The sequence below is a fragment of the Muntiacus reevesi genome, chromosome 3 (assembly GCF_963930625.1).
Source record: "Muntiacus reevesi chromosome 3, mMunRee1.1, whole genome shotgun sequence".
NCBI lineage: Eukaryota > Metazoa > Chordata > Mammalia > Artiodactyla > Cervidae > Muntiacus > Muntiacus reevesi.
This window is the reverse complement of record NC_089251.1, coordinates 164,967,677-164,988,411: the sequence shown is the minus strand read 5'-3', so window position 1 is coordinate 164,988,411 and position 20,735 is coordinate 164,967,677. Positions and strand designations below refer to the sequence as shown.

Genomic DNA, 20,735 nt, shown 5'->3' with positions numbered 1-20,735 from the left:
CAGGAGAGATGAAGATATGCAGTATACATTTTACATTTAGCCACAAAAGAGAACAAATCAACGTGGAGTGACACCAGTTCAGGGCACAGAACCAAAGGTGTTGCCAGCAGTTGAATCCTGTATTCTCAATCAGGAGTGGCATACAGAGATAGGAGTTTATGGAGGAATCAGAGTCTTGGACAATAACACAAGAGCCTACAGCTTGCTTCCCTCACCTCACTACTCTCGTGGTATCATTGGTTTCACACGCAGGGGTCCCTGGACCTTGGCCTCATTTTCATGCCCCTGCTCCAGTGAGTACATCCCTTTGCTCCTCCAGTGGTGTCTAATGATGTGGAAAGTTTGGATAAGGAGGTAGGACCATGGACTACTTGTATTTTAACAGAAGATTCTTTCGTGCGAAAAGTTTTCATCTAAGTATTATATGTACACACATATATATGTATTAAATGAGAAATATGGGCTTCCCTGGTGGCTCAGATGGTAAAGAATCTGTCTGCAATGCGGGAGGCTTGCGTTTGATCTCTGGGTCGGGAAGATCCCCTGGAGAAGGAAACGGCAACCCGCTCTAGTATTCTTGCCTGGAGAATCCCAAAGACAGAGGAGCCTGGAGAGCTAGTCTATAGGGTCACAAAGACTTTTCAGATCAAACAAAATTTCAAGATTAGAAACATGTGTTAACTTCTAGTTCTGTTTAGTAAAAGTTGTAAGACAACATCATTCTAACAATGAGGAGAAGGGAGCTAAAGTTAAAAAAAAAAATCATGCGTTTTATAAACTCATCAGGCAGCTGAGGTCACAAAGAAACCTAAAGGAACTAAATTCCAGAAAATGATGCGCCCTTCTGAGGACAGAAGAGACCTACGACCACTTTCACTCTCTGCATAGTGACAAGAGCAGGAAGAATCTGCCATAGATGGAGAAGTCACCAAACTTTTAACAAACTTTGATGGCCATGTGTGGGCTGGCATGATGGACTGAACTCCAGTCACCCATCAAGTCTGTGCCCATCTACAGGCCATCACCAAGGTGCCCAAGGGCAAGAAGCTGGAGGCTGGGGGCAAGGCAGGAAACAGAAAGATCCTGCTGAAGCATCTGGGCCTGTACACGGTACACTCCTGTGACCCTCCAAAGGCTGGGGGCAGGCAGGAGGGCAGAAAGCAAGCCCTCTGGTCATCTCCAGGTGAGTGTAGTGGCCTTCTGAGAAACTGGGCCAGGGCAGCAGGATGAAGAGACCTCCTAAACACAGAGACCCAGGAACAGGACTTAAGGAAAAAGAGGGCCCTCCAGCAGCCCCAAAGTGAGCAGCAGGCTATTACTTAACTTAAAGCACATAGATCTGCAGTTCGGGGAAGAGGATACACATGTGTGTGTGTGTGTGTGTGTGTGTGTGTATAAAGGATGGAGGCTTTCCAGATGACTCAGTGGTAAAGAATGCACCTGCAATACAGGAGACCCGGGTTTGATCCCTGGGACGGAGCAATCCCCTGGAGAAGGAAATGACAATTCACTCCAGTATTCTTGCCTGGAAAGTCCCATGGAGAGAGGAGCCTGGCAGGTACATTCCATGGGGTTCCTAGAGTCAGACATGACAAAACCACCACCACCATATATAAAGGATATATGTATAAAAGAAGTATATACAGAATAACACCAATAATGTTCAAACTACCATACCATTGCACTCATCTCACATGATAGTGAAGTAATGCTCAAAATTCTCCAAGCCAGGCTTCAACAGTACTTGAACCATGAACTTCCAGATGTTCAAGCTGGTTTTAGAAAAGGCAGAGGAACCAGAGATCAAATTGCCAACATCCACTGGATCACAAAAAAGCAAGAGAGTTCCAGAAAAGCATCTACTTCTGCTTTATTGACTATGCCAAAGCCTTTGGCTCTATGGATCACAACAAACTTCAAGAGATGGGAATACCAAACCACCTGACCTGCCTTTTGAGAAATCTGTATGCAGATCAAGAACCAACAGTTAAAACTGGATATGGAACAACAGACTGGTTCCAAATTGGATAAGGCTGTGTGTTGTCATCCTGATTATTTAACTTATATGCAGAGTACATCATGCAAAATGCTGGGTTGGATGAAGCACAAGCTGGAATCAAGATTTCCAGGAGAAATATCAATAACCTCAGATAGGCAGATGACACCACACTTAAGGCAGAAAGTGAAGAAGAACTAAAGAGCCTCTTGATGAAAGTGAAAGAGGAGAGTGAAAAGGTTGACTTAAAACTCAACATTCAGAAAACTAAGATCATGGCATCCAGTCCAATCACTTCACGGCAAACAAATGGGGAAACAATTGAAACAATGACAGAATTATTTTTTTGGGGGGGGGGGTGCTCCAAAATCACTGCAGATGGTGACTGCAGCCATGTAATTAAAAGACACTTGTTCCTTGGAGGAAAAACTATGGCCAACCTAGACAGCATATTGAAAAGGAGAGACATTAGTTTGCCAATAAAGGTCCATCTAATCAAAGCTATGGTTTTTCCAGTAATCATGTATGGATTTGAGAGTTGGACCATAAAGAAAGCTGAGTGCCAAAGAATTGATGCTTTTGAACTGTAGTGTTGGAGAAAACTCTTGAGAGTCCCTTGGACTGCATGGAGATCCAACCAGTCCATCCTAAAGGAAATCAGTCCTGAATATTCATTGGAAGGACTGATGCTGAAACTCCAATACTTTGGCCACCTGATGAAAAGAACTGATTCATTTGAAAAGACCCTGATACTGGGAAAGATTGAAGGTGGGAGGAGAAGGGGACATAAGAGGATGAGATGGTTGGATGGCATCACCGACTTGATGGACATGAGTTTGAGCAAGCTCTGGAAGTTGGTGATGGACAGGGAAGCCTGACATGCTGCAGTCCATGGGGTTGCAAAGAATTGGATATGACTGAGCAACTGAATACCAGTAATATAAAACAAGAATAATACATCATGACCAACTGAACAATACTTGAAAATCAGTCAGTGTTGGGAATTCCCTGGTGGTCCAGTGGTTAGGACTCTGTGCTTTTATTGCTGGGGCCCAGCTTCGATCCCTGGTTGGGGAACTAACAAAAATGAAAATAAGTCAGTGTAATTTATAACTCACTGCATTAACAATACAGGAGAAAAACCATATGAGCACTAAATATATGCAAAAAGATATTTGATAAAATTTAACACTCATTCATCATAAAACTCTCCACAAACTAGGAAAATATGGGAACATCCTCAATATGATAAGTGCATCTATTGAAATAACTACAATTCACATATAATAGCAAAGACTGAATAGTTCCACCCTAAAATTGGGAACAAGCAAGAATATCCACTTTTACAATTCCTTGTTGTTTTTAGTTGTTCGTGTCTGACTCTTTGGCAACCCCATGAACTGTAGCCCACCAGGGTCTCTGTGCATGGGGTTTTCCAGGCAAGAACACTGGAATGGGTTGCCATTTCCTTCTTCAGGGGATCTTCCCCACCCAGAGATCAAACCCCCATCTCCTGCACTGCAGGCAGATTCTTTACCACTGAGCCACCAGGGAAGCCCCTTTACCATTCCTACCCAACATTATACTGGAAACTTTAGCTGAAGCAATTAGTCAAGGAAAAGAAATCATAGGCATGCAGACTGTAAAGGAATAAGTAAAACTGTTGTATTCACAAACAACATGATTATGTATGTTGAAAACTCTATGAGATACTAAAAAAAGATAACTAATAAAGAAGCAGTCATAGGATGCTAGATGAATAAGCAAAAATCATTTTTTCCCACATACTAGAAATGAAAAGTTGAAAAATGAAATTTTAGGAATGCCATTTCCAATAACTTGAAACATGTAAATTGCCTAGGAAATAGACCCATTCCCGCACGCCTTGCAGTTTCCTCACACGTGAAACGACGATGACAGGCTTCGTCTCTCACACGGTTGTAAGAGTGAAATGAACAGCTATGTTTAAGTACTTAGAATGCTGCCAGGCAGGTCAGCAGTCCTCTGCGAGTGTTAACCAAACTCCCGATGTAAACATCAATTACAGGGCAAACGGGAGATGTGACAGGGACCTTTTATTAATAAGTCAGCACTTAATGCGAAATCTTTCTCCCTGCCATCCTTGCCACAAAAAAGGAATCTGTGACTTATTGACCATGCAACACTGTGTTACGCTTGTTAAAAATCTGAATCTTGACCAGGAGTCGGCTGTCATGATACTGAATATTATTCCAGCAGGAGGAGCCCTGACCAAGAGTTTTAAAAAGCACAGATGTGCTTTTATCTCTGCTTTGGGGATCCAGATTTCCATGCCCTAGAATTTGTTCTTCATTGCTCCCTGTGTCATGTTAAGTGAAATAAAATACTGCTACAAACTATATATTTTTTCTCCTTAGAAGCCATACATTGGAATAAATGAACTAGATTAGGATTTCAGACTTAATTTCTACCAGAGAAATAATGCAATTATCTTGTATTGGCGAAAAAGCATAATTTCCTATTTTAACAACATTCCACATTTGGAGATTACAAACAGTATCTATCTATCTGTCTATCTATCCATCATCTATCTTTTCCTTCTTTTAAGACCACTGTATAGAAAGCTTTACAAAGGCTTTCTTGGCCTCAGACCTAAATTTACCCTTAAGTTTCCACAATCCCTTTACTATTAAAAAAAAAAAAGCCACACACAAACACTCTGGAAAGCTATGCCTTCATCAGCAAGAGCTATTTTTTGTAGCTGTGTTTTAATTTTTATTAAATTCAAAATATTTTTCCTATTCTATTTTGACTTGTTCTTAACCTATGTAGTCTATAGAGATAAGATATTTTTGTTTTTACTGAGATATATTTGACAGTTAAGAGTTGTATATATTTATGGTGTACAATCTGATGATTTGATATACCTATATATTGTGAAATAATGAATACATTCAAGCTAATTAACATATTCAACTCTTCAGATAGTTACGACTTTAGCAAGAGACTTTTTAAATAAGAGTGATCACTACAGGAAAAAGAGGGTGTTCCAGAGTAAAATTAATATTTTCCAAACTAACCTCAACATCCTAACATGTGGCAACATGCCTAGCTTTGTTCCTAAAGCTCATTGCATGGTGCTAGCATTATGAGTTCTCACATTTTTTCATTTATCTCATAGTTGCCCTTGAAGAGCCTGATTTAAAATCAAGGCAATGAAAGAGGATATGTCTCATAATTTCAGGTTGCTAAGCAACAAGTCTACTTTCCATAGCATCTCCTCTTTTGTTCAGGAGATGCTGGAAGGTTAGCAGAAAGTATGTACCATTTAACACAGAAATATATATAATATTTAGTTATAATGATCATATTTAATATACATTATATTGATTATATTCATATATAACACATAGATATATTTTTCAATAGAATAATTTCTAGGAAAACTATCTCTTCTGTGGACTTTGTATTGTCTTATTTCTCCAAACCAATTACCCATTCCATCTTTTAACCTTATTAAGACAAATAATATTTAGAATTCTTCTTTAGAGAAATGTCAATGCGTATGTTCTCTCTAATCTCTAAAAATGTTCATGTAAGACTTAAGTTTTTCAGGAGTTCCCTGGTGGCCTAGTGGTTGGGATTCTGGGCTTTCAGTGCCCATGGACTAAGTTCAATCCCTGATGAGAGAACTGAGATCCCACAAGTTGTATGACATGGCCAAAAAAAAAAAAAAAAAAAGATATATGAGTTTTTCTTAAAACTAATATCAAAAACAAATATCTTTCTTATTGCCATGCCAATTGATGTTTGTTATTATCACTGTATGTGTTTAGGGTTGCAAGGCCAGAACACCAGAAGCTGATGACTTCCTGTAGGGTAGCTTGCCTATTACCACATGTACTTAAGTTACAGTGATTACTTTGGGATGTGATGAAAACCATTGAAAGATATGGATTTCTCATCTCATGTACTTTTACTTCTTAAAATAATAAAGGATCAAAAACAGTACTCATTATGAAAATAGATAAATGTAGAATCATTGGCTAGTATATCTAATCACTCATGTTAAAGATCAGAGAATAAAAAGATAGAACTCATGGTCCGACCACCTTTCCAAGCTGAACCTTCTCTCCCACACCTCATGAGCCTGCCGAGTGACTGCCCAGTCTGCTTGTTCCTTAATGCCTCCAGTTAGTCCTTTATGCAAAATAGCCAGGAATAAACGCTGGTCAACATGTGACCCTTCCCCACCAATACTTAGTGCTACTTTATTCCAAACTATTACAGTTTCCACATGAACACAATATTTTCATGCATCATCCATCCATCCACTGATCTGTTCATTCATTCGTTCAATTACTCATCACATATTTAATTGATGCTTTTTTTTTTAATTGATGCTTTCGAACTGTGGTGTTGGAGAAGACTCTTGAGAGTTCCTTGGACTGCAAGGAGATCCAACCAGTCCATCCTAAAGGAAATCAGTCCTGAATATTCTTTGGAAGGACTGATGCTACAGCTGAAACTCCCAATACTTAGGCCACCTGATGCGAAGAACCAACTCATTGGAAAAGACCCTGATTCTGGGAAAGATTGAAGGCAGGAGGAGAAGGGGACATAAGAGGATGAGATGGTTGGATGGCATCACCGATGCGATGCACATGAGTTTGAGTAGGCTCCAGGAGTTAGTGATGGACAGGGAAGCCTGGCGTGCTGCAGTCCATGGGGTCACAAAGACTCGGACACGACTGAGCGACTGAACTGAAGTAATTCCTACCTGCTACCACTCCAGGCACTGGAGATAGGCATACAATAGTAAATATGAAATGTGCTCTTTTTTCTGCTAAAGTAAAAAACTTTTCTGATGCTTACTTAGAGCTTCAACACTTCAAGATAGCCCAGCATCTATTATATGTTAACATGGTTGTTATTTAGTCACTAAGTGGTGTCCAACTCTTTGCAACCCCATGGATTGTAGACCTCCAGGCTCCTCCGTCCTTGGGATTCTCCTGGCAAGAATACTGGAGTGGGTTGCGAGTCCCATCTCCAGGGGATCTTCCCGACCCAGGGATTGAACCCTGGTCTTCTGCATTGGCAGGAGGATTCTTTACCACTGAGCCATCAGGGAAGCTAATGTTAACATTAACTGCAGTATTTAAAGGCTTTAAAAAATGAAATTTATTTTGTACTCCTTTAGCAGTCCCATGCAGGTATTTCTTGTTGGCAATCAGCTCTCCATCGTGAGTGATTCAGAAATCCAGGCCCTTTCCATCTGCTGGTTTTGTTCCCTGGGGCCTCACGTTCTTTGTGTTGAGCTGGCATCCAGGGGAAGGGAGAGGATGGAGAAACACACCCATTTCTTAACCGCCTTGGCCAGAAGTGACACATGTTTACTTCTCACATTCTGCTGGTGAGCATCAGGCATATGGCCCCACTGAGGCAGAACGGGGTTCTGGGAAATATCGCCCCTGGTTGGGCAGAGGCTTCCTCGTTGCAGCCCTATCACAGGACAAGGCTTTTGGTGGACAACTAGCCATCTCTGCAACAATATCCCAAGCTCTTGCATTGTTTTGCAGGTGTGAGTAAGGTTACTGGAGTATAGTCAATGGGGATCACTTACCTATTTCAATGTAATGCTCAATGTAAGATTGCTATTTCAATCTCTTCTATAGTCTGGTGCCTAACAGTGAATACTACGTCAATCTTTCAGAGCTTTGGAGGTTAGTTTTTGTTTTGGTTGCGCCGGGTCTTCACTGCTGTGCTCCATCCGGCTGTCTCTACGTGGGGTGGCTGGGGGTTACTTTCCAGGTGCAGTGAGGGGGCCTTTTGTCACCATGGCTTCTCTTGCCGCAGAGCACGGGCTCTAGAGCCGAGGCTCTGAAGCTGGGGCACATGGGTTTAGTAGCCCCGTAGCATGTGGAATCTTCCTGGACCAGGGATTGAACCCATGTCCCGTGCATTGGCAGGTGGACTCTTAACCACTGGAATACTAGGGAAGTCCTCTAGTTTTTTAGAAAACAAAAGTTCTTAAGTATCTAATAAGTGATTCTCATTGGAGCAATGCTTAATTATATAGGCATGGCGATACTTGTATTCATCCGTCTTATTGTTAAACATCACTTTAATCAGTCTCTGATTCTCCAAATTTGCCATTTTAAATCTAAGCTTTTTACTGAACTAAACTGAAAATGGCTAGCATTTACATAAAAATTATTTTTACAAAATAGAGACTGTAATGGTTTAAGTCCATAGTCTTAATCAAGAGATTTGCTTTCCTAAATGTGTGTGAGTTCTCGTATGTTCTCACTATGATTTGGCTGTCTCTTCGGCATCTGCTTTTTTAGAGTGCTGATGATTTCTGTTAACTTCATGAATGACAGCTTTATCACATTTTATTCTCTATTCTTTTTTAAGTTCTGTCTTGGGGCTTCAGTGTCTTCATTTGGTAAATAATGTCACTGATCCTGTTTATGGAAGGAAACATGAGCAAAATGGATGTAAAGGTCATTGAAGTCAGAGTTCCCTGATAGGCCAGTGGTTAAGAATCCAAGGGACACCGGTTTGATCCCTGGTTCAGGAAGATCCCACATGCCTTGGGGCAACTAAGCCTGTGTACTGCAACTACTGAGCTTGTGCTCTAGAGCCCAGGAGCTGCAACTACTAAAGCAAGCCTGAATGCCCTAGAGCCTGTGCTTTGCAAAAAGAGAAGCCACTACAACAAGAAATCCACACATCGCAACAAAGAGTATAGCCCACACTCACCACAACCAGAGAAAGCCCACGTGCAATAACAAAGACCCAGCACAGCTGAAAAATAAAATAAAAATAATAATTTTTTTTTTTTAAAGGTCAGTGAGGTCCTCAGAGCTAAATGTAAATTACTATGGTTGGGAAGATTTTTTTCAGCTGGTAAGAGGAAATTCAACCGAAAACTGTTCATGCAAGAAGGGGATTTATTATCTCAGAGAGCAAGACATTTAAAGATGGTGAAAGCTTGTAGAATACATACCAGGGTTGGGGCTTCAGAGGGTCAAAGCGACCTCACAGACTCGTTCTCTCTGCCCTGCCTTCCTGGTTGTTTGACTGACTCCTCATGGTCAGAAGATGGCAGCAGCAGCAGCAGCCACAGCATCCTCGCCCCAAGGAGAAGCCCTCAGACTTTCTCAGGATTTATCCTTTCCATCCTCTTATAAGAATTAAGGACCCCGAAGAGCTTTAAAAAAAGAAATAATCTGGGTTAGAGCTATCGATGTCTGTGGGTGTGTGTGTGCTCAGTCACTCAATCATGTCTCACTCCTTGCCAACCCGTGGACTGTAGCCTGCTAGGCTCCTCTGTCCAAGGGATTTTCCAGGCAAGAATACTGGAGGGAGTTGCCATTTCCTTCTCCAGGGGAATCTTTCTGACTCAGGGATCAAACCCACATCTCCTGCATTGGCAGGTGGATTCTTTACCACTGAACCACCTCTATTACCATTTATACAACTTAAAATGGGAATTTAAAAATCATTTCTTAGTTCTTAACAATACATCTTTATATGTTGATAAAAATCACACATATTTTATGAAAAAATAATTATGTTTTCCAAAACAACAACAACAAAATCTTGTGGGAAGAGTGACATTGTTTTATTTTTACGTATTTGCTTTTTTTTTTTTTCCACAAATCTCTGTAATGTCCTTCTTATTAGAGAACAAGTGGACTCTCATGTCTGCGTTGGCACCCAATCTGTTGTGGAATCAACATTTCCTGGAACCTCTAGAGAAGACCAGTGTACGTTTATAAGAGAATGAGAATAAAAATGTAAATGATGTTTTAGTATTATTAAGAAAACAGAGCCCACAGAATCCCTAGAGAAATGTCCTTATATATCTTTTTAGGAGCTAAGTAGCTGTTTTCAAAGGCTTCCCTAGCAGACTAGCACTCAGGTTTAACTGACCAGGATGGTATCACTTGCCTGTTTTTAAGGGAAGAGAGCAGAGTGGTCAAGATTGACTTAAGAGCAGTGATTCTTCTGTATGCCTCAGATCACCTGTGGAGTGTGTTACCACGCAGGATGCCCAGCCCCCAGTGCCTGAGTTTCCATCAGGAAGCTTGAGGTGGATATAGAAGGTGTGTTTCTGACAACTCGAAGGTGCCGTGGTGGCTGACCTGGGATCCACCCTGTGATCCAGTGGCCGAGACCCCGGTGGGGGTGGGCTGACGCCAGGCTTCCGGGAGCACCAGTCTGTGGAGGACGTGGACAGGTTTAACACACTGGCCTCTGTTAGCAAGCAAGAGGGGAGAAAGGTGGCTGTTTCAACCGTGTTTGCTGTGCTTATATCCTCAGAAGATTATGGCAGATCTCTGCAGAATAGACAAGTACTTGAACATGGGTCCTGTTAGTGACTTTGTCCTGGCGACCAAGTATATTTTGGATTCATGGTCAAGGAAAGAAAAGGGTGAGTAAGGGAGCAGGGACACAGAGGAGGAAAGGATGGGGCGGAGGCAGAAAGGTGATTTTAAAATGCTCGTTCCTCTTCTACAGCCTTCCCAACTTAAGAAATGTAAACTGGGTGAATTTGATGTGGAGAAACTAAGGCTCAGGGTTAAATAATCCGCCTGCCAGTGCTGGAGATGTGGGTTTGATTCCTGGATCAGGGAGATCCCTTGGAGAGAGAAAAGGCAACCCACTTCAGTATGCTTGCCTGAGAAATCCCATGGACAGAGGAGCCTGGCGGGCTACAGTCCATAGGGTTGCAAAGAGTCAGACATGACTTAGCAATTAAACATATACATACATACTCTTTGCAAACTCATTTTGGCACTTTAACAAGTCCACTGAGGTCTAAAACCACATGCAGCCAAGCCCCCACCCCCTGGGAACTCACCCTGTCCTTTACTTTCACATGGCACAGTCAAAAATATTCCTGACAGGTTGGTATGAGTAGTCCAAATTATAGACAAGTCGCAGGTTAGGAAAGGGCCCTACGTCTTTCTGTTAACAAATCTTATCCAATGAGCTATGGAACTTTAGAGTCCAGTAGAACTGGGGACCAACACCACCAGCCTCTTTTACAGGCTGAGTGGAGAAGGTTGGAGAAGTGGAGAATGGGTTCAGGCTCCCCGTCACCAAGTGATGGGACGGAGATAACCCTGGGCCTTGTGACCATGTCTGTTCTCCTCACGTTCTGACTAGTTCTTCCACATGGTGGCTAAAGCAGAAGCCAAAAGAGGATATAACAACCAGGTTATATAGGACAGAGAAACAGCTAAGTGTTTGAGGTATCTGATGTTCGCGTCAAGTCATTTCTGCTGTTACATTTCGGATTACAGGATTACACCCTGATCACCCACAGTTTCAACACGACAGCCCTCAGCTCCCAGCTCCATGGTTCTCTTCCCCGCAGCTTCCCAGGGGCAGCCAGCCTCCTGAGGTTGGAATCCAAACTGTCGAGCCCTGCCCTGGGTGTGCGTGCAGCTGCCCCTGCCCAGCTCCAGGTGTGGCCACGATGCCATCTTCTCTGCTGTCGTTGTGCCTTCCCTTTGGAGGCTCCCAGCCATGGCTGGCCTCTCATGACCTTAATACTGAACCAGGCAGAGGCTGTGGGGGTCACTGACCTTAAATCACTCCTCCTTCCCAGAGACCAATTCTGCATATCAAGAGGTGAGGCAGTTTTAGGACATCACCAGAAAAAAAAAAAAAAGCAACTGCTTGCCTCGACAGTTGTTTACCTAAGGCCACTTCAGTGCCTTCTGGAAGACCACTGACTCCTCTGCTTATAGAAAAAAAATTGTACACAACTCCAGTTACCTACTGGGATGGGGTCTGGTCAACACTCAGGACTGCCTGAAGGACCCTCAGCACTGGTAAGATTGGCAGTGAGAATGAAGCTTCAAGTGTGGGCCAAGTGTGTAGCTTACTTACCTCCTCTCTACTCCTGGATGTGGGGAAGGAGGCAATGATGAAAACTCTTCCTTTTCAAAGCCATTTTCTCCTGTTGTTCAGTTGCTAATTTGTGTCCGACTCTTTGCGACCCCATATTCTGCAGCACGCCAGGACTCCCTGTCCTTCACTGTCTCCTGGAGTTTGCTCAAACTCATGTCCACTGAGTCAATGATGCCATCCAACCATCTCATCCTCTGCCACCCCCTTTTCCTCCTGCCCTCAATCCTTCCCGGCATCAGGGTCTTTTCCAATGAGTCGGCTCTTCCCATCTTTTCCTTTCCAGAGTGAGTTAAGCAGTACTCTTGATTCCAGATGTTGCATCAGGCATTACCTTTGCTCTGGAGCACTCAGTGGGGTGGGGAAGAGGAAGCAATGAGCTAAGCAGAGGCTCCAGGCTGTGGTGCTGAGAGAAGAGGAGGATCTCTCAGTAGCTCTCCGAGTGTCCAGCCCAGCTCCCCAGAGTGAAAGGAGAGGCATGGGTGGACTCAAGGCTACTTCCCAAGGCAGACACTTCCCTGATGGACCACCCAGTTAGAAGGCTCTTCCTTATCTGAATCAAGTTCTGCTTCCATAAATGCACACACATCAGTTCTTGATTTGGACCATGTTTGGTCCAAAGTAGGATCTCAATAAATAATGAAAAAGGACTAGTACTCTCACCACATGATCATATTCACTGGCATAGTCTTCTGTTTCTTTTAGGTTAAACATTCCCATTTTCTTCAACAGCTATTGATAAAACAGTATAACATTACAATGGACTCCCCAGGAGGCTCACTGGTGAAGAATCTACCTGCCAGTGCAGGAGCTGAAGGAGATACGTGTGTGATCCCCGGGTTAGGAACTTCCTCTGGAGGAGGAGATAGCAACCCACTCCAGACTTCTTGCCAGGATAATCTCATGGACAGAGGAGCCTGGTGGGCTACAGTCCATGGGGTTGCAAAGAGTCGGACACGACTGAAGCAACTGAGCTCAACTGCACACATAACATTATAATAGGGCTTCCAGAGCCCTTCCTTCCTGGTCACCTTTCACAGGTTGTGCTGCAACTTATCAAAGTCCTCCTCAAAATGTGACTGGTGGGACCCAGAGCAGAGAGAAGCAGTCTGGCTGGGCTGGCTCTGCAGAGTACAGTGGCGCATGGGTACACCTCCCCTTACTCTGAAGGCGGTTGCTGCTGCTGCTAAGTCGCTTCAGTAGTGTCTGACTCTTAGCGACCCCATGGACTGCAGCCCACCAGGCTCCTCTGTCCCTGGGATTCTGCAGGCAAGAGTACTGGAGTGGGTTGCCATTGCCTTCTCCAACTCTGAAGGCTACATTTCCCTAATGAAGCTGAAGGTGGCACTGGCATTTTGGACTCTTGGGACATACTGAAAGACAAAAGGCTTGCATCTTATTCTCCAAAGGCTCTAGCTCCTGTGTTATGGTCATTTCCTGTCTCCCTCTATCTAGACCCAGGTTCCCATTGCCTGTGCTGAACATCTTGGTGGCAGAAGGGTTTGTGGGAGCAGAAGCTCTGGGCTCTGGATTCTGCCCTGGCCAGGAAGGAGGGAGGGGAGATGTGACTAAGGATGCTGGGTGTGAGGCAGGCAGGAAGGAGGCCTTGAAGGGAGAGCTTCTGGATCTTCAGTATCTGGATGTCTAAGAGCAATGTGATGGGGAGGGAGGGGTGCAGAGAAGTGAGGAGAGAGGACACAGAGACCCACCCAGGCACCCAGCTCTGATCGCTGATCCTTATGTCATCAGACCCAGCCTTGGACCAATACAGCTGTGCTCAGCCATGACACTAGCCCCGCATTCCTTTACGGACACACAGCCAAACGTTGGTAAGTGTGAAATAGTTACATCATCACCCAGTTGTCATAGTGATACCAGAGGCCCATCAGATCCAGTTTGAGTTCTGAGCTCATTGTGTGACCCAAGTCAGGTACAAGGATAGTATAACTTCCAAAGAAAGGTCACGTATCTCTCAGAACTTTCAGGTACTTGGTCAGGGTAGACCAAGTAGAAATTTATCTCAAGCTTGGTAGTAAGAAATTTATCTCAAACTTGAACCTAGAGCTAAAGGACAGCCAGTTAAGAGAGTCACAATCATGAACGTCATAGGAGAGATGCTTTCCTTTTAGTAATTATCATTCAACAGTTATTTGGAATTGATTTAATTTCTTCAAGTGTGTTGCTGAACTGTCTAATATTTAAAAGTATTTTAAGCATAATAAGATGAGAATTGTTGGGATAGTGGGATTCCAAAGGCCATTGGTAGGGTCCCTATTGCCAAATCTTCTTAATTGCCCCCAGTTGCCTCAGATTTTAAATAATAGGTAATTTTTATTTCATAAAAAATTTGAAAGATATTTTTTAAGCCTAAAATGCTGATTTACAACTGATTCAATAGACCTCTGTAAATTAGCCTTCAAGTTAAAAATGTCTTTTTAAAAGGTAATTAATTTGGCTGTGCCAAATCTTCGTTTCGGCCTGCAAACTTAGTTGTAGCATATGGGATCCAGTGCTCCCTGCATTGGGAGTGCAGAGTCTTAGCCACTGAACCAGCAGAGAAGTTCCTCTCAGATGTCTTGAGGAAGCCATTTTCATCCTGAAAAGGCAGAGAGGGGGAATAGGGAAGGGGCTGGTGGAGGTAAGGGCAAGGAGACGAAGGACACCCACCCAGAGTGACAGGGAGCAGAAGAAACAGTAAGAACTAACAAGACATAGCATTTGGCTTGTAATAAGTATTTAATAAACCTGAGCTATTATTTTGGGTTGAGTACCTATTTTATGTATCAGGCATTATACTAAGTGCTTTACATAAATTATTTCATTTAATTCTTTCAGCAGTCCTGTGAGGTAGACGCTGTTACTTGAATGTACTGTTAAAGAAACAGTGTTAAGCATATTGTTCTTGTTAACACTTGTTCCTAAGTGGTAGAAGCAGGACTTCTATGAAGATACTTGCTTCGAAGACCATTCAAATCACTGTTCACACAGTGGGAAACTACAGAGGTGGAAGACAGACCTGGGAGACTTTGCAGTTTTGCTGAGAGCTGGCTGTATGTGTGCCCAACAGTGCTAGCATAAAAGAGAATTTGTACATGTGAGCCATAAGGAAAACTATAGTATTATGAGGAGAGTGGTTTCAAGGTTAACATTTTTTTCATTTTGCAGAAGAAAGAACACCCAGGTTGTTCAGTCTTAATGGTGCGTTAAATCATTGTTAGACTGTTACATTCTTTGCATTTGTTAAGTCAAGAAAGTTCTTCAACTGCATATTTTCATCTTTTCTCCTTTTGCTAATTCTTTAAGGTCTAACAGTCAGGGTCATGTTTTTCAAAATTTTCTCCAGGTCCTGATTGCCTGATCCAAGTTAGTGCGCACACACACTCTTGTGTGTGTGTGTGTGTGTGTGTGTGAGAGAGAGAGAGAGAGAGAGAGAGAGAAAGAGAAACAGACTTTTTAAAAATGTATATATTTTATTATTTTTTAAAAATGTATATATTTTAAATAATTATGGTTAGAGGCTGTACATTTTGAGAGTAAGGGCCATATTGTATATACCTCCTTTGGTTGCTCCACAGACTTTAGTATAAAATTTAGCCCTCAGTTGAAGCATAATACTCATTTCATTAAATGGGTATTATCTTTTATGTTTAAGGTATTCTAAGACTTAAATGTAGTTTTACTTCTAAAAGGTTTCAAAATGAATTTTAGAGATGTTAGAAAATGTGATTAAATCATGCTCATACTTCTCTTGAACACATTTTACTTATGTGCATATGCTGGTGGGGCAAATATTGTTTAAAAATTTAAAAAAATTAAAACAATCTAGGCAGCACTTGTCAACATTTGCAAAATCATAGGCACGGAATTTCAGAGTTTAAAGACTCTAGTCCAACTTTTCTGATAACCAGAAAATCACAGACGCCAGAATTCTTAAAGCTGAAGCTGATTTGAAAAATTTGGCAAATAGGCAAAAATCGAAGAAAGTGGGGAAGGCGTGTAAAGATTGGCTGCTACATTTTATTATATAAGGCATGTTCGGACACGACTGAGCAGACTATGCATGCACGCAAGCCTCAAATAAAAAGGATGCCACTCTCATCTGTTGTTTTTTTTTTAAAACTACACATACGTAAACAGTCACATAACCATCAACGCTATTTCTGTGTACGTGATGGAAAATGAAGGACAGGTGTGTCAACTTTCTGTTCCTAGCTGGACATCAATTAAAGAGCGGGGGAAAGGCTCTGGATGCTTCTCTGTGTGAGTTAAAATGAAGCTATCCAGTCTTTTCCCCATAAGACCCACTGAAAAAAAGAGATACAATATTTCTGAGATTATCACCATTCAAAGGCACTTCAGTGACTGTTTTCATGAAGACAGACGGTGGCTCCCTGCAAAAAGCAACGTGCGCTTTCTCGAGACTTTCAACTGCAGACCGAGTGTGACATCCACGTCCGGCTCAAACGAAGTTGGGACAGCACTCGACCCTATTCCGTTCCCGGCTTAGGAAGGAGTCCCTCAAGGGAGCGGGTTGACTGGACTAGGTCCCCGCTGTTTTCGCTGCTGCCCAGGCGGTGTGACAGTTGGGAGGCGGGCTGCGGGATGTGCGCGTGTGACACGTGCGTGGGGCTTGAGTGCGCGCGCCGGTGGGTGTTCGGGGGTGCGTGTGTGAGCTGAGGGAGCGCCCGTGAGTGTGAGGGGCGGGGGCCGGCGAGTCTGCGGAGACCGGGGCTCCGCGCGTTGGCGGCAGGCGGCAGAGGAGCCGCGGCAGAGCGCGAGGCCAGGCTGGCGAGGCCGGCGGCGCCCCTCAGCCCGGAGCCGGCGTGCGTTAACGGTCTGGACGCGGGTCCCCGGCGGGGGGGCGGGGGGCGCGCGAGGGCGCGAGGCCGGCCGGGGGCGGTGCCTGCCAGCCGCTCTGGGTCACGTGGCGCGGTCACGTGGCGCAGAGCCGGGCCCAACGGCGGCGGCGGTAACGGCGGCGGCGGCTGCTGAGGGAGGCGGAGACTCGGCGGAGACGCTGAGGGGAGGCGGCTGGCGGCGGCGGCGGCTGGCGGCGGTTGGCGGCGGCTGGCGGCGGCGCGGGGCTGCTGGAGGCGGAGGCGCGGAGGAGCGCGGGGCCGCCGCCACCGGCACCCGGAGGTGAGGTGGACGCGGGGCTGTTGTCACCGCCGTCCCGGCCCGGGGCGCTGCCGCCCTCGCGGGGAGGAGGCGGCGGCGGCGGCGGCGGCGGGCCCCGACCGCCGGCCGGAGCGCCCTCGGGAGCCGGGGCGGGCGCTCGGGGCCCCCGGCCTGGCCCCTCTGCCGGGGCGCCTCGGGCGGGAGGGCCGGGGCGCGGCGGGCGGGCCCCCGCCGTGGGCTCTCCGGAGGGCGCGGTGGGGAGACGGTGGCCGACACCCGGACTCCGGGCGGCGCTGGCTGCCGTTTAGCGGTTTGAGCCTTTTGTTTCAGTTGTCTCAGAAAAATGGGGCGATAGAGGAGCTGGGTGCGCGCGCGCGTGAGTGGGTGTGTGTGGTTGTGTGTGTGTGTGTGTGTGTGTTTGTGTGTGTAAATCAGGAGGCGTTTGGCTTGGAGCCATTTTTTTTTCCCCCTGAATCGTGGAGACAGAAAACCCCTTAAAACGGTTCCCCCAGGGGACACGGTGCGGACCTTCTTCCTCCCCGGCGTCTGGACCGAGTGGATTTCCCTCCCGGCCTCTTGCCCACCTTTCACCCCCGCCCCCCACTTCCGTGAAGCCCCCGGAGCGAGCGGGGGAGTCTGCAAAGCGGCCCGGTCACCTGTCGTGGCAGCTGCATGGGAAGGCTGGCGCGTGTGCTGTCTGGTCGGTGCCGTTTCCTCTGGCAAATCACGGGGATTCCGCTCCGAACGCCAACCCTTCTTCCCCTCTTGCCTGCGCTTAAAAACAAAGTGCAGGATGCCGCCTCTGAAGTTTGACCCGTCTGGGCCAGTAGGGAGAGGTGTCTTACTTTTCCTCGTCACACCACTTCAAGGTTGGAAAGGTGAGGTTCTTCTCGCCTTGTGGAAGGAAATTAGGGTGACCCAGCCCTGTCGGGGGCGGATGTGACTTACCTGCTAAAGGGCCATGGTGACCAGAAAGTCTTGGAACACTTCTCCTTGTGGACAGTCAGCTCCCCTTACAGGGAGCTCCGCCCTGGGTTTCTCCCCCTTGAGGGCTCTCCTCCTCTTGTATTTTTGCAGTAGTGCAGCAGCACCTTAAGGATACCTAGTCGGGCAGGTTCTTTAAAAAAAAAAAAAAAGCAGGGAAAATAATTTGTTACTGAGGTTTTGCAGAATGTGAAAATTCACCTGGGGGTCCCTTGCATTGTGTCTCAGGTATGCATTCGTTGGAGTTGAGTTCTTGCAGGCAGGGCCACTGGGAGTGGCGCTGTGGCCCTGGAGGAGGTTCACCCCTGGATCCCGGCAGCTCGGTTTGCTGGGGTTTGGCGTTGGGATGGATGTGAAGTGACAGGGCACCTTGCGCCTAGCCGCTGCAAACAGGAGGCGGCCTCCTGGACTGGCGATCTCGCAGGGTGGTTTGGCGGCTGATCTGAACATTGTACAGTGATAGCCAGGGCTTGTGTTAAGGGGATCTCAACTGTCCCTTCTTATTTCTTGATAGTTTACTGTTGTGCATGTAAGTATATGAATAAATTTGTATAGCAAAATCTACTGTTTAGTTCCTCAATTATGGCATAGTACTTAGCTTGTGTGAGAGTGGTTGGAGGATGTGAATTTCCTTGGAGAATTTTAAGTGCTCTATTTTAGTAAGGGCTGTGAAAGTAGCAGTGTTTCCATGTGATTGGGAGAGGTGTTGACCTCTAGAGTTAGAAGTGTGTAATGATGAGTTAAGGATATAGGGAGATACATAGGGGGATTTTTTTTTTTTTTTTTAACACAGTGGAGCTTTATGACCTGGGAGAAGAGTAGAGAGCCAGTACTTACTGTGACTGAGAAATAGTAATGAATTTACCACTGTTTATTTTAAAACTGACTTCATTTAGAAAAGATGTATCATATTGAACTTCTAGTTTTCATATGGAGCTGTGCAAGTGGCAGTTTGATTATTTATGTTTTCCCCACCACAACTCCATACTTTGGCCACCTGATGCCAAGAACTGACTCATTGGAAAAGACCCCAATGCTGGGAAAGATTGAAAGCAAAAGGATAAGAGGGTGGCATTGGATGAGATGGCTAGATAGCATCACTGACTTAGTGGACATGAGCAAACTCCAGGAGATAGTGAAGGGCAGAGGAGCCTGGCGAGATGCCATCCATCTGGTGGCAAAGAGTCAGAGATGACTTAATGAACAACACCACCAAAACGCTGGAAAAAAAGGTTTTTTTAATCCATGAAAGGATACGAGATTCATGAAACCTGTTTTACACTGAACCATCCAACACTGATGCTGAGATTCCCCAGTAAGGAAAGAACAATGACAACACAGCAGCCTTCTTTCAGGATGCATTTCAGCACTCTTGCTGTGATGGTCTCGGAGGTCTGAAAGAGAAGCCCAGGTGGTCTTTTGATCTTGCTGAAGGTTCACTGAATATTCGCTTTTCTAGAAGGTTTTTCGAGTGCCTACTGTGCACAAGGCTAGGCTTGGACATTGTTCTTCATCTGTTTCACTGCATTTACAATATCAATTATAGACTCTTTCCTGTTCTCTTCTGTAGATGGAGAAAGACTGAAGATAGATTGAGTGACCCAACTATGCATGTGGTTCATCACATGCATTAAAAAAACTGAGTAAAACTTCCGTTATGAAATGTCTTGATTTACTTATTTCATTGGTCCCTAGTTAGGACCCTGGGAAGTATTTTCAGTATTACCAAAAGCTTTCCCCAAATTGTACATTTGCCCTTAGTGAGACTGCAGGGAATATGTAATTCAAATGTCAAATGTCTTTTAATTTGGCTGGGATAATGTTAATTTAGTTAACTAAACTTTTAAACATATTAAACATTCTAAGTTTTTTGTGGTGAAATATGCATAATATAAAATTTACTATGTTAAGCATTTTTAAATGTAAGATCAGTGACATTAAGTACTTTCACTTTGTTGTGCAGCCATCACCACCAGCATCTCCAGAACTTATTAATCTTCCTGAACGGAAACTTGTATCCATTAACTTCCCATCCTGGTCCGTCCTTCTCCTCCCCCTACTCCTGACCACCACCCTTCTACTTTCTTTCTCTAAGTGTTTGACTACTTTAGGTCCTTCATATAAGTGGGATCATCCAGTAATTGTCCCTTTGTGATTGGCTTATTTCACTTTGCATGTTCTCAGGGTTCATCCACTACTTCCTTTTTAAGGCTGAATAATATTCCGTTGTATGTATATACTACATTTTGTTTATAAATATTCTAAATTTTAACACTGAACGTTAGCAACCGAGGTGCTTTTATGGTGATCAAGAGCTCTCACTGAAAATTATAGATACCTTTGTTTAATTAAAACAAAATCAGATTAGTTGTTTTTCTAGTGCTCAGTACCTTTAAAAATATAGGAAAGGTGGGGGATAAAGCTAAGATGTACATTATATCCTTGGTGGGTCCTGTAATTTCGCTTCCACGTGCATAGTGACATATGGTGTATCTTTCTGAAATTTGCAACTGATGCAGGTGATGTTTTTGTTTCCCACCTAATATTATAGTGATGATGTATATGGAGGAATATGAAGTGCTTGTCCTGAGGTATAGATTATATGGTGGTGGTGGTGGTGGTTTAGTTGCTAAGTCATGTCTGACTCTTGAGACCCCATCGACCGTAGACTGCCAGGCTCCTCTGTCCATAGTATTCTCCAGGAATACTGGAGTGGGTTGCCATTTCCTTC

The 20,735-nt window shown here is 44.5% G+C and overlaps 1 protein-coding gene across 1 annotated transcript in view; it reads left to right on the top strand.

The window, feature by feature from the left end:
* Positions 1 to 16,859: 16,859 nt before the first annotated feature.
* TULP4 (TUB like protein 4) overlaps positions 16,860 to 20,735 on the top strand; it is a 190,690-nt gene continuing 186,814 nt past the window's right edge. The window contains exon 1 of the mRNA XM_065931049.1: positions 16,860 to 17,041. The gene's annotated coding sequence lies outside the window, so the exon portion shown is untranslated. The remainder of the gene's footprint in view (positions 17,042 to 20,735) is intronic.